Here is a 14,896-nt window from a genome sequence, read left to right as displayed (position 1 = left end):
TCTAGACCCTCCAGTGTTTACCGGATCAGACCCCAAGGAGGACCCACAAACATTTATTGATCAGATTCATCGTACATTGCGGGTTATGCATGCTAGTGATACGGAGGCAGTAGAGTTGGCTTCTTATCGGTTACGGGATTTAGCAGTTTTCTGGTATGATAGTTGGGAGAGATCTAGGGGTCCGAACGCTCCTCCAGCCGTGTGGAAGGAATTTTCTGAGGCCTTTCTTCGTCACTACTTGCCAGTTGAGATACGACGAGCTAGAGCTGATAAGTTCTTGAACCTTCGACAGGGTAATATGAGTGTACGAGAGTATAGTATACAGTTTGATTCTTTAGCAAGGTATGCTCCCCATATGGTGGCCGAGATGAGTGATAGGGTGCATCTGTTCGTGAACGGGTTGGGACCACATCTGATAAATGAGTGCACAACAGCCTCCTTGGTAGAGGGCATGGATATTTCCCGTATTCAGGCTTATGCCCAGACCCTAGAGGATCGTAAGCGCCAGCAAAGGGCAGATAGGGAGCAAGATAGGGGCCAGCATAAGAGGGCGAGATTTGTAGGGTATTCTGATGAGTTCAGAGGCAGTATCAGGCCCCAATCTTTGAGGAGTTCGGCGCCACCTATAGCTAGTGCTCCTCCAAAGTTTCAGAGGCCTCGGTATGATCGATTTACCTATTCTGGTTCAGGTCAGAGTTTGTGGGCATCAGGCTCACAATTTCATAGAGATACTAGTCAGACGAGACCCCCAACACCTCGTTATGATCAGTGCGGCACGGCCCACTTTGGACTGTGCCGTCGAGGTTCCGATGCGTGCTTTTCTTGTGGACAGCGTGGCCATATGATGCGGGATTGTCCTAATAGAGGAGGTGGTGGTATGGCTCAACCGACTGGATCTGTGTCTGGTTCTTCCTCATCAGTTCAACCTCCAACACAAGGTTTTCAACAGTCGACAGGTCGTGGTAGAGGTAGAGGTTCAGTGCTGAGTTCGAGTGGTGCTCAAAATCGAACCTATGCTCTAGTAGGTCGACAAGATCTCGAGTCATCTCCGGATATTGTTACAGGTATATTGTCTGTGTTTTCTTATGATGTATATGCGCTAATTGATCCAGGATCTACCTTATCATATGTTACACCCTTTGTGGCTAATAAGTTTGGCATTGAACCTGAATTGATAAGTAAACCACTTGCGGTATCCACTCCGATAGGAGATTCTGTGATTGCTAGAAGGGTATATAAAGGTTGCACTGTGATGATTTGTAGTCGTCAAACCTCGGCAAATTTATTTGAGTTAGAAATGGTTGATTTCGATGTGATAATGGGAATGGACTGGTTGGCCTCATGCTATGCAAATGTTGACTGTCGTACGAAGATGGTTAGGTTTCAGTTTCCTTGTGAACCCGCCATTGAATGGAAGGGGAACATTGCTACGCCGAAAGGTAGGTTTATTTCCTATCTTAAGGCAAGGAAGATGATCTCAAAAGGTTACATTTATCATCTTGTTCGCGTTAGGGATGCGGAGGCGAAGCCGCCTACTCTACAATTAATCCCCGTGGTCAATGAATTTCCAGATGTTTTCCCAGATGAACTCCCAGGCCTTCCTCCTGAAAGGGAGATTGAGTTTAGCATTGATGCATTGCCTGACACTCAACCGATCTCTATCCCTCCATACAGGATGGCCCCGGCAGAGTTGCGAGAGTTGAAGGCACAGTTGAAGGACTTGCTGGATAAGGGTTTCATTAGGCCTAGCACTTCACCTTGGGGTGCGCCAGTCTTGTTCGTGCGGAAGAAAGATGGGTCGTTAAGGATGTGTATCGATTATCGACAGTTGAATAAGTTTACAATAAAGAACAAGTATCCACTTCCAAGAATTGATGACCTGTTTGACCAACTCCAGGGTGCCAAGTATTTCTCCAAGATTGACTTGCGTTCAGGGTATCATCAGGTGAGGGTTAAGGAGAAGGATATTCCAAAGACGGCCTTCCGGACAAGATATGGGCATTTTGAGTTCTTGGTGATGTCGTTCGGGCTAACAAATGCCCCAGCAGCTTTTATGGATCTCATGAATAGTGTATTCAGGCCCTATCTTGATGTGTTCGTGATCGTATTCATTGATGACATTCTGGTGTATTCTCGTTCGGAGGCGGAACATGCGGGCCACTTGCGGATAGTATTACAGACCCTTCAGCATCATAAGTTATATGCTAAGCTCTCTAAATGTGAATTCTGGCTGAACTCAGTAGCATTCCTTGGCCATGTGATATCTGATGAGGGTATTAGTGTCGACACTCAGAAGATCGACGCAGTGAAGAATTGGCCGAGACCTACAACACCGTCAGAAGTCCGTAGCTTCCTGGGGCTAGCAGGATATTATAGGCAGTTTGTAGAAGGGTTTTCCACTATATCAGCACCATTGACTAAGTTAACACAGAAAGCTACCAAGTTCCAGTGGTCTGATGCTTGTGAACATAGTTTTCAGGAGCTAAAGAATCGATTGACTTCTGCGCCAGTGCTCACTCTCCCAGAAGGAACAGAAGGTTATGTGGTATATTGTGATGCCTCAGGTATAGGTTTGGGGTGTGTATTGATGCAACGTGGGAAGGTGATTGCTTATGCATCAAGACAATTGAAGAAGCATGAAAAGAATTACCCGACTCATGATTTGGAATTGGCTACAGTAATATATGCTTTGAAGATATGGCGGCACTACTTATACGGCATCCATGTTGACATCTACACAGATCACAAGAGTTTACAATACATCTTCAAGCAGAAGGAGTTGAATTTGAGGCAGCGTAGGTGGCTTGAATTACTGAAAGACTACGATGTCGAGATATTATACCATCCCGGTAAAGCTAATGTTGTGGCAGACGCTCTCAGCCGTAAGTCAATGGGAAGCTTAATACATATTGAGGCAGGTAGACAAGGGTTGACCAAAGAGCTTCACCAGCTGGCCAATATGAGAATCAGATTGTTGGACTCTGATGACAGAGGTGTTACTGTACAGAATACAGCAGAATCATCTTTGGTAGCCGAGGTAAAAGCACGGCAATATGAAGATCCTACCTTAGTAAGATTGAGAGAGGGAATTCAGCAGTGTAAGATTACAGCTTTCAAGATCGGAGGAGATGGGACACTGAGATACTAGGGCCGATTATGTGTACCTAGTGTGGCAGGGTTGCGAGAGAAGATTATGATTGAGATTCACCAGTCCCGATATTCTATCCATCCTGGCTCGACAAAGATGTATCATGACGTTAAGGAGCAGTATTGGTGGGATAACATGAAGAAGTCTATTGCAGAATTTGTAGCCCAGTGTCCTAATTGTCAACAAGTAAAGATCGAGCATCAGAAACCTAGTGGATTGATTCAGAATATAGAGATTCCGACCTGGAAATGGGAGGTGATTAATATGGACTTCATTATTGGATTACCTCGCTCTTATCATAAGTTTGACTCCATCTGGGTGATAGTTGATCGACTTACAAAATCTGCCCATTTTCTGCCAGTTAAGACAACTTACACGGCTGAAGATTATGCGAAGTTGTATATCAAGGAGATTGTTAGGCTTCATGGTGTGCCGGTATCTATTATATCAGACCGAGGAGCTCAATTTACGGCTAACTTTTGGAGGTCTTTTCAGAAGGGTTTAGGCACACAAGTAAATCTCAGCACTGCATTCCATCCGCAGACTGACGGACAGGCTGAACGTACCATCCAGACGCTTGAAGATATGCTACGAGCATGTGTTCTAGATTTCAAGGGGAATTGGGATGACCATCTGGCACTTATAGAATTTGCCTACAATAATAGCTACCATTCCAGTATTAAAATGGCCCCGTATGAGGCACTGTACGGGAGGAGATGTAGATCACCAGTTGGATGGTTCGAAGTCGGTGAGACAGAATTATATGGGCCAGATTTGATTCACCAAGCCATTGAGAAGGTGAAAGTGATACAAGAGCGACTGAGGACGGCACAAAGCAGGCAAAAGTCTTATTCCGACGTCCGACGTCGTGATCTGGAATTTGAGGTTGGTGATTGGGTTTTCCTGAAGATCTCGCCGATGAAGGGTGTTATGCGTTTTGGGAAGAAGGGTAAGTTGAGTCCGCGGTATATTGGGCCGTACAAATTTCTTCGACGAATTGGACAGGTTGCTTACGAGTTAGAATTGCCATCTAAATTGGAATTTGTCCACCCGGTATTCCATGTATCTATGTTGAGGAAATGTATTGGAGACCCTTCTCGGGTCGTCCCTATCAAAGATGTACAAGTTACAAAGGATCTATCATATGATGAAGTGCCAGTGGCTATATTAGATCGACAAGTCCGCAAGCTGAGAACAAAGGATGTAGCTTCCGTGAAAGTATTATGGAGGAACAAGAATATAGAAGAAATGACATGGGAAGCAGAAGAGGAGATGAAGTCTAAATACCCTTACCTATTCCAGAGTGAAGATAACGAGGATGCCGGGGGAAAGAAGGACGCATTATAAGGTGAAACGGCTCTATGAGGTAAGCAATAGCTTGTGAATACTCTTTTTTTTAATACAAAATGGTAATATGCAGATAATGTACATATCCATAATGCTTTGTATAGTCTTGTAAGGCCATAGGTTAGGTTTAACTGCTTGCAAGTTTGGCTAGTGTCCATTTTATAGGGGAAACTCAGCCGAAAATCTCCGTCGGAATCCACAATGAGTTAGACACCCCATAAACCCTTACATTCGAGGACGAATGTTCCTAAGGGGGAGAGGGTGTTACAACCCAAATTCGCATACCATAGATCACGCCGTAAGTTAGTCGACGTAAATCCAAGAAGAGATTATCTTTGAGATGATAAGAAGTTAATCCTATTGGTCTTAAACGATACAAGGGTGTATAAGAGTGGTTAATAAGTATTTGAAGTTAAACGAATCAAGGATGTTGTAACCCGTATTTTCGGGTAACACTAGAGGTGATTAATTGTCCCAAGAGGTCTTGTTTTAATGTATTTGAATCATATAATATCCGCATCATAAGTCTTGAAGTCAAGCGAGTTATGAAACAAAAGTCGATAAAAGTTGTTGCAACTTAGGTTTATAATTTTACTTAAAGTTTAGGTCAAATGTTACTGCATTTTTCTCCCAATATGCTTGGAATTATGGGGTGATCTACCTATCAAATTTAAGATCTATGAGTCTAATTTCCAACGCATTAAACCGTTTGTCGATACGATCTCGGAATAGAGAGATATTCGCGTTTTCGCGAGAGTGCGCCAAGCTGCTCTCTATGGGGCCCACAAAGGCGGTTTAAGACATATGGACATATATAAGATACCTCAACCCCGTTTTAAGTCATTAGTTTTCAGTATATTCAGACCTTATAACCCTAAAAACAGTCTCTCAAGGTTCTCTCATGATCCAAGACCCAAACAAAGGGCAAACAACACAAATCAAATGTCGGGAATCCCGTGACGCTAGTAAGTTTCTTGTTCTTCTTGTTGTTGCTGATTTTTGTGTTGTTCCAGTTCGTGTGGGAGGTTGTTTTAAGTGTTTTATGTCCTGTAAATATACCTTCAAGTTTTTAATATCAACCCTAGGTGATTTCAAGTCTTCTAAAGTAATTCTAGTGCCGAAAAACCCGAATTAATTGCTAGTTTCGCTTCCTTGTTCTTGTGGCAGAATTGAAGGGATATTTCGTGGAAAATTAAGGTCAAATTGGAGTTTTTCTTTCTGTTTAAAGGTAAGGAACCTCTTACTCTATATATATTTAAGATTAATCCAAGTTGCAGCTAAGTCGTTGAAGCTAGAACTTGTGAAATATATATCGAAAGGCTTGGTAGTAATGTTGTTGGTTGGTGGACTATTTTGGAGGCTCAATATGATTATTAATGATGTTGTTTGGGCTGTTTGGTGATTGTATTGACTTGTGGGAAGTCATATAAATAGGGGAGGTGCTGTCCGTTTCATCGTAAAATAGGTTGTGGTCGATACATAATAGTTACGACGCTTAAACGATAATGATAGTGTCATTTGTCTTATTGTAGACTAAGGAGTCGTGACATTTGCATAGCTTGAGGTTGGGCAGTATATTCAAGGTATGTGAGGCTATCCCCTTCATTCTTTTGCATGACTCCGATTGTACATAATGTAATGAACGAGCTCCCAAAGATACTCTACTCTTAGAAGCTAGCAGTACTTACATTGCTGTCCTTCTTATGAAACGATTGATATTGATGTTACTTCTCTTATTCTTATATTATCAATGTTGTTGGTAGTTCCTGATTCTTATAAGATTCTTGATGAAGAGTTAATCCTAATAACGTGTACGAAGGATACCAACCTTATGTCACTCCGAAAGGTTCAAAATGTGATTCCAATGAGTCCAGCATGCATCATATATATGTATCTATTTTACTCTACCGAGCCGCGCTATAGTCGGCCGGGTACGGCACCTATTGTGCAACCACTGATCAGTTGGGTTTTACCGAGCTCCACGTGGCCGGGTACGATTCTACCGAGCCCTATGATGGCCGGGTACGTTTTACCGAGCCTATTATGGCCGGGTACGATATGATGATGGTGATGCCCACAAAGGCGTATGTTTTAAAAGTTTATGTATATATATGTATGTATCATGTATTTCATGTCAGTAGCCCTCAGAGGTACCCAGATGTCACAGGTTGTATATTCTCTATCCCTGTTTACATTACTGTTCTTACTTATGCTTTCTTGCCTCACATACTCAGTACTTTATTCGTACTGACGTCCTTTTTATTTGTGGACGCTGTATGTCGTGCTGCAGGTCCTAATAGACAGGTAGACGTAGCTCCCCCACCACAGTAGGTTGTCCAGTTCAGCGGTTATTGGCGAGATCCCTTCTCCGGACTTGCCGTGGTCTTGGTATGCATTTTTGTTATAGACATTATGGGTATGTCGGGGCCCTGTTCCGGCAATGTTGTAGCACTTATGTTCCTTTAGAGGCTCATAGACAGGTGTCGACTTATGTATGGTTTAGAATGCCTTGTCGGCTGATTTTTGTTGTATAGTCTTTCATGGCATCATGTTAGCTCGTACCTTATATATAGTTTCTTGACAGTCTTGTCGTCCCATGTTATGTATGTTCATGAAATTATCTTGATCTTGTCGGCCCTTAAAGATAATAAGGAAGGTTAGATAAAATGTATGTTGGTGCTCGGCAAGTATGGCCCGGGTGCTAGTCATGACCCTCCAGTTGGGTCGTGACAGGTATGAGGTCCGCAAAATGGACCGCAAAACTGATGCCCAGAACTAGCCTAAACTGGTCAGCTCTTCAACCATTCTGCGGTCCGCAGACCACTTATGCGGTTCGCAGAATGATTCTGCGGTCGCGAAATTGACCGCAGAATCACATTTTGCCAGCCTTTGAGAATTTGGCCATAACTTCTTATAGGAGTGTCTAAATAATGAACGGTTTGAGGCGTTGGAAACTAGACTCAAAGGGATTTAATTTTATAGGTATATCACCTCCTAAGTCATTATAGTTGGGTAGCAGCATGCGTTTGAAATAGGATCTTGTGCGAATTGAGACATCCTTTCCACTTAATGTATCCAACTTGTTCCACACAAATTCTTCCCACTCATAAACCTCCTTAATATGTTCTAATACACATTAAACATATATTTTCATTTCAAAATGATGTGGTTCTATCCCATAGGTCTCCTTAATACTCGAAACGTTTATTCCCAAATACTGCTGGTGCAGTTTAAAATTTTAAATCATTAGGAAATATTAACGGGGCCTTACACCATGTGCCCCGAAGAGAAGAACTAAGAGATAAACGTTTCCGCCAACTCATCCCAAGTGTGAATGGAATGGTTCGGCAAATTTTTCAACCAATCTAAAGCTTTCCCCCATAGAGAGAAGGGAAAAAGCCTTAGCCTCAATGCATTCTCGGAGACATTTATTTGTTTTCTCACCCAATAAGTGTCCACAAACCCCTTCAAGGGTTTGTATACATATTGACTTGGAGCACCGGTGAATAAACCTCGTTGCTCTAGCAAAGTGAGCATCACATTGGTGATTTAAATGTTGCCCGCCCTAATACGGGGAGGGACTATTGTACTAGTATATCCTTCATTGGGTAACACTCAGTGTGGAGCCGCTCGTGGTGGAGGTGGGGGTGGAACAGGGACATTTTCATGAGGCACTCGGCCTCGTCTATTGGCTTGAGGTTCAAGAGGAACCTCATCAACTTGCTCATCCTCGACGTCCACATCCCCCAAAATAATATTTTCGAGCTCATTGTTTGCCATGGTTGTACCTACGATTTATCAAACAAGTTAGTAACACAGAAGGAAAAGAAGATATTCCAAAAACATACCCAAATATATAGCTAACACTGTTTTTAACTCCCCGGCAACGGCCCCAAAAATTGATCACGTCCAAAGCACACCTCAAAAGAGGTATGAAACGATCGTATGCAATAATAGAAACCCAACTAAGAGTCGGGGTCGAATCCACAGGGAGCAAAGATGGGAGTTGGGGGTATATATTTCAAGTTGAGCAATTAGATTATCTATATGGCAAAATACATAAGTTACCCCCTGAACTATGGACCAAATCCCTATTATACACTTTTTGTGGATAAAAATTACCTTACACACTCAACCTTTCTATAGTGTAACTAAGACACACCTTTTTTATTACGTGGCACACGTGTGATTTGCACGTAAAAAAATACGTTAACACTATAAAACACTTTAAAAAGTGTATATCTAAGTGGCATATGTCAAACATTATATTTTATCTTATTTTTTCGCCATGCCTGTTGTCTTCTTCATTGGACCCGCCGTCCCCTTTTCTCTTCTCCATGATTTTACAGTCCAAATACTATATCACTTAGGCTCCTAATTTTCAAAAACTTTCAAAAAATTAGCAGCTAAATTCGATTTCTTATCGATTCGAACAAATTAGCAGCTGAAAATAACGGTGAAGTCGAATTGGATTCCAGTGATGTCGTGGTCTAATATGTTGTCAGAGCTGCTATTAGAGATTATACAGCGAGTGGAGGCTTATGAGGACTGTTGTCTGCTCCGTCAATTTGGGTTCCACCATATTCAGGCAAAAGAAAATTAAAAATTTAGAACTTTTTGGTGTTAATCTCATACCAGAGCACGTCAAGATTTATGACTCACTTTTTCTTTGCTTTCTCGACTGAGATTTAATTTCTTTGTCTTCGAATTATCTTGGTCAATAACTTTGATTTTTTTTGTCTTCGAATTATCTTGGTCAATAATTCAAAAAAATTTTGGGCTTTGTACTATATGTTAAAGGTCTCATTATCTGTGCATTATCTCTTATGACAATCGCCGCACATTGTTACTTCTAAAGTGTTAGATCTGACAACTCTTTGTTTGAATTGTGGTTTTGATTTTTTTGGTGGTCGTCGGAGGGGGATATGGAGATGGAAGAGATGGAGTTGAAGAAGATGAGGGTGTATGTGTAATTTTATATTTTTATTATTATTATTTTAAGTAAATAAAATATGTCACGACCTTAATGGTGCGTGACATTAAACATAATTTATTAAACTATTCAAGAAAAAAAAAAGGTATGTCTTAGCTATACTTCGGAAAGGTTGCGTGTGTAAAGTAATTTTCCTCCGTAAAAAATGTGTAACAGGGATTTGGTCCATAATTCAGGGAGTAACTTATATATTTTTCCTATCTAGATTGCACTTCCTCAACAAGGATTTATTTTGTATTTCTAATGTTACACTAATGATTGCAAAATAAAGATAGAAGACTAGAGATAATTGTTTAAAGGTTTTTTCAAATAGATAAAAAGCCTAGGGTTGTGACCATGACCTAGGTGTTTGCTTAATGGGATAAAGAATTTACTTCTTGTTTTGTCGATTGGGGTGTATTATATCTCTCAACTCTAAATTACCCACTCACTACCTCTCGGTCAGAGAGTGATTTTTCCCAATTTGGCTTTCTCAAGACCAACTGCGTATCACCCGAAACAGTTGATAAGAGCTCAAGTCGGGTTATTACTATCTCTAGGTTGAACTCTTTACCTCAATCTCTCAATTGACCGAATTCTTTGTTAGCCTAGTTATCCTAGACTAGGTCCATCTTTCTCAAGTAGAAACTAAGTCAAATAGGCGTGAATCAATGTTTGCAACCATTAATTCTAAAATTGAAGTATGAACTAAGCTAAATAATCAACACCCAATCATAAACAAGCATAAAATTAATCACTCATAAGTTTTACATACTAGGGTTGGGTCACAACCCTAGTAAAAATCTAGCTACCCATTATAGGATGTGAAGAAAATAAAGATGAAAAGCTAATTAAACTTATAATGGAAGATTACAATGATTAAATATAATGTTAAAATACTCAAATAAGCTAAAACCTCCTAAAATAGCAAAGCAAAACGGCTACAACAACTTTCTATCTTCAAAACTTGAGTTAATTTTGTGAAACTCATCTATTTATATAAGGCTGAAAATCTCAGACAAAAATACCCCTCGGGAGGTTCTGCGGCCGCACAATTCCATGTATGGTCCGCAGATTTCTTCATCTAGCAGGAACTGGAGTTCTGCGGCCGCACATTTCTGAACTACGGCCGTGAGGCATTCTTCTGTGGCCGTACATTTCTGGACTGCGGCCGCAAGGTAACACTTCTGCGGTCTGCACAATTAGGACTGCAGGCACTCTTCTGTGACCGCACAAATCTTGTGCGGTCCCAATTCACAGAAGCTCCTCGACTTGGTCTTTTTGCATACTCTCTGAATTTCGACTCTTAGCCCAGCTTTGCGGTCGCACAATTCATGTGTGGTTCACACTTTGCGCAAATGTCTGCTACATTTTCCTCTTTGTTTGTAGTCGCAAATTGAATTCTGCGGTCCGCAATTTCTTCTGCGGACCGCACATTTGTGCTTCTTCGCCCTTGATTGCCTTGTGCTTCGGATTACTCCTTTTAGAGTCGAATTTCATCTCGGGAGACCAACTTCTAGAATTCCTGTAATTTTACAAAATTTTATTAGTTTCGGAAACACAATTCAATGCTTTTAGACTAAATCAAAAGCTAAAAGGCGTTAATAAGCCGTCAAAAACCCTACTTATCACTCGTCGCTACTTCTCCGGGGTAGGCTAGATACTTACTGGTACGCGTTGATTTACGTACTCATGCTGCACTTCTGCACTAAATGTGCAGGATCTGATAGGTTTATTTGGTGGTCACCTTGGCGCATAGCGCATCTTCTGAGGGGACTTTATGGTGAGATGCAAATTCCAGGCTACGTATCGCAGCTGACAGAGTCTCCATCGTATTACTTACTTTATCCTGTCTTATTTACATTTCAGACAGATGTTGTATTATTATTGTACTCCTTAGTAAATGCTCATACACTTGTGACACCGGGTTTTGCGATATTTTAGTTGATGACTACGGATTTGTATATTATTATCACCTTTCATTTCCTTTTTCCAGACTACTAGTTATGTACGTACCCGTGATTTTGGAGGTGTAAACCTCCTTACTTAATTACAATTATAATTTCAAAAATAATAAAATAAATAATTAAGTTGTTAGTTCACCGTTGGCATGCCTAACAGTGACGTTGGGCTCCATCGCGACCTATAGTGGGTTTTGGGGCGTGACAAATTACCTGGGCAGAATATAAAATTTCAAAAAATGAGGGTTAGAGTATTATTTCACATTTGGACTTTGAGAACTTGGATTGAGGCGATTCTTGAAGGAATATTTGAGGAATTAATTGGGGTAAGTGATTCTAACTCGGATTTGGTTAATATACATGAATCTATCATTATTTTTATCATTTAATTAGTGTTTTGAGTTTGAAAAATTGGGAAAACTTGTAGAAAATAAACTATAATTTGAGGATTTGAAGGTCGAGTTGAGATCGGAATTGAGTAACTTTGATATGGTTGGACTCGTTGTTAAAAGGGAGTTCGGATTTTGTTAATTTTGTCGAATTCAAAGATGTGGGCTCGGGGTTAACGTTTAGGTTGACTTTTTGACTTATATTAAAGAACCTAGCTTTATCATATGGAATTGATTCCTATATCTTGTATTGAGTTATTCGTGGCAAGATTCGAGTTGTTCGGAGGCCGATTCGCGATGCAAGGGATTGTTAGAGTAGATATTTGTGCAGGTTGAGGTAAGTAACACTTCTAAACTTGGTTCTGAGGGTATGAATCTCTGAATTACGTGTTATGTGGTTGGTGTTGAGGTGATGCACATGCTAGGTGACGGGCGTGTGGGCGTGCACCGTAGTAATTATGACTCGGTTGATTCTGTGGAACTGTGTAGTCATCTAATCTTGTTATTATTCATGTATTCTCCATGTGTTAGAAACGTTGAGTTGTGATTCATGTTAGAAATCATGCTTAGGCTGCTGGTAATGTTTGGACCCACAGAAGTCGTTTTGCTGTTGAATTATTTGCCTAATTTATAATTATGTACTCAGTCACATCTATCATTTGTATATCATATCTCAATCTCCATTGCCATTTATTATTACATCATATTATCATTTTTAGGTTGATTGTCATGCGATTTATGAGCCCGAGAGACTGGAGAGATTGATGACTAAGTTGGGGCCTGAGAGCCGTATTGTGATTGAGATTGTGGATCGGACTGCATGCCACGATAGGCCTTCTTAACTTTATATATATTATTATTATGGATCAGGTTGCACGCCGCAGCAGGCCTTATAAGATTTTTATATTACTATTATGGAATCGGGTTGCACGCCGTAGCAGGCCATATTAGTTTTATATTAGCTCTTGGGAAGGATCCACTCCTCCGGAGTCTGACATACCAGTAGTAAGCGCAGGTATCGTACAGTGGTTAGTGACTAAGTGTGATGAGTTAGAGTTGAGACAGTCAGATTGAGTACTCTGAGAGTGTGAGTACATGAGGTTATCATTTTTATGCATTACATGTGACATTCACATTTGACATGTAGATATAGAGATGTAGTATTCCTCATATCAGTCATACTTGGCATATTGTATCTGTGTTGAGCTTAAACTATTAAACTTGAAAGCATGTCTATATTTATGTACTGTTAAAATCTACATTTGGACTGTACCTGTCTGAGCTCGTCATTGCTTTTAGCCATAGTTTAGTCTTGTTACTTATTGAGTACATTAGGTCGGTTGTACTCACACTACACTATGCCCTTTGTGTGCAAATCCAGATATGTCTGGGCACGACGGTTGCTAGCTTTGGTATTTTATCAGTTTGGAAACTATTGAGGTAGTTGTCTTGGCGTCCGCAGACCTCGACTCTCCTTCTTTTCAGTTTATTAGTACTGCTCTATCTTTCTAGACAAATGTTTTTAGCAATTAGACTATATTATCATTTAGATGCCCATGTACTGATTGACACCTGGATTTTAGGGATTTTGTATTGAGTCGCGGTATTTTCTTTACTATTAAGCTTATTTTATTATGTTTCAATTTAAAGATGCATGGTTATTTGTGATTGTCGTCTTGCCTAGTATTGTGATAAGTGCCATTACGACATGTGAGATTTTGGGTCGTGACATCCTCTCTGTAATGTTCTAGTATTATTTCTATTGCAATTCTACTGCACAGGTTATATCAGTGAGTATCTTTTAACTAAAAAATATTGTCACTACTTCAATGAGATTAGTCAAGATACTTACTGGGTACATGGGGTCGGTTGTGATCATACTATACTTCTGCACCTTGCATGCAGATCTTGAAGCTGAGATGTGGTAGATGACGGGTGCTGACACTAAAGATGTACCTACCTTCCGGATTTAGCTACCATTTGTCCCTGGGTAGTTTTATTGTTAAAATCAGTTTATGTATATTTCAAACATAAGTTGTATTTATTTCATATCAGTTTTTGCAAAAATCCAATCTTAGTAGCTCATGACTTATACTACCAGTCCTTGAGATATTATTTGTAATTTAGTTATATCATTTGTTGATCACTTTGTGTCGACTGTTATTGGGCTTACCTAGCGGGTTGGATTAGGTGTCATTACAACTATTGAATTTTGGGCCGTGACATCTTCATAGGTGGCTGCTTTCTCAAGCCTCCTTGTAAGATCAACCACTAAAACATCAACAGTTGGAACACGAAAAGCCATCCCAATAAACTTTTCATTTAGTGCAGGAAGAACTTTGCCAATAGCCTGTATAATCAAATTTAAAATCTGTAGTAAGTATACATTTTCTACTGGAGGTACATAAGCTTGGCTAATTGTATACTCCTTAATGAGAAAAAAAGGAAAATTATGCTACACTTTTTGGAGCGTGGACTGACTCATAAACTGTACTCTTAGTGATTAGAGACAATGTTGATATCTCCTTTGTATTCCTTCTCATTGATACCCATAACAAATATGGGTGCATCCTTACTAGGGGATGAAATAACAAGCCTCTTTGCACCTCCCTGAGATAAAAGAGGTGGAACATCACTATTAGCGCTTCCATATATACTTTGAACTGTCGGGGTATAAAATTTAATGAGAAAATAACACTTAGAACTTATTTTAAAGACTTAATGACCGAAATGCTCCCCTTTTTGAAAAAAGTCAAAACATGCCCCTTTTGAAGATTTTAAGACCATGATACCCCATCCTTTCTATGCCTAGGGCCCTAGGCTTCACCAAAGTCATTCTCCTTCTTTTCTTTGTTTTTCTTTTCACGTTTTTATTTTTTCTCTTTTTTATTTTTTTCGTATTTGGTTAATATTTTTCACTTTGTTTTATCTTTTTAATAAAATTATGCACTCTTTTTTTTTTAGCAAAACTACTAGGCGGTCTGCTCAGTAACTAATTTATTAATAATAAAAGAAAACGCCACAAAGGAAAAGTACAAGTAAGGGGGACAAAAGCTATAGTATTGTTGCCTCTATGCCT

The sequence above is a fragment of the Nicotiana tomentosiformis genome, chromosome 10, assembly GCF_000390325.3.
Source record: "Nicotiana tomentosiformis chromosome 10, ASM39032v3, whole genome shotgun sequence".
NCBI lineage: Eukaryota > Viridiplantae > Streptophyta > Magnoliopsida > Solanales > Solanaceae > Nicotiana > Nicotiana tomentosiformis.
The sequence above is the reverse complement of the archived record's forward strand: the minus strand, read 5'-3'. Positions refer to the sequence as shown.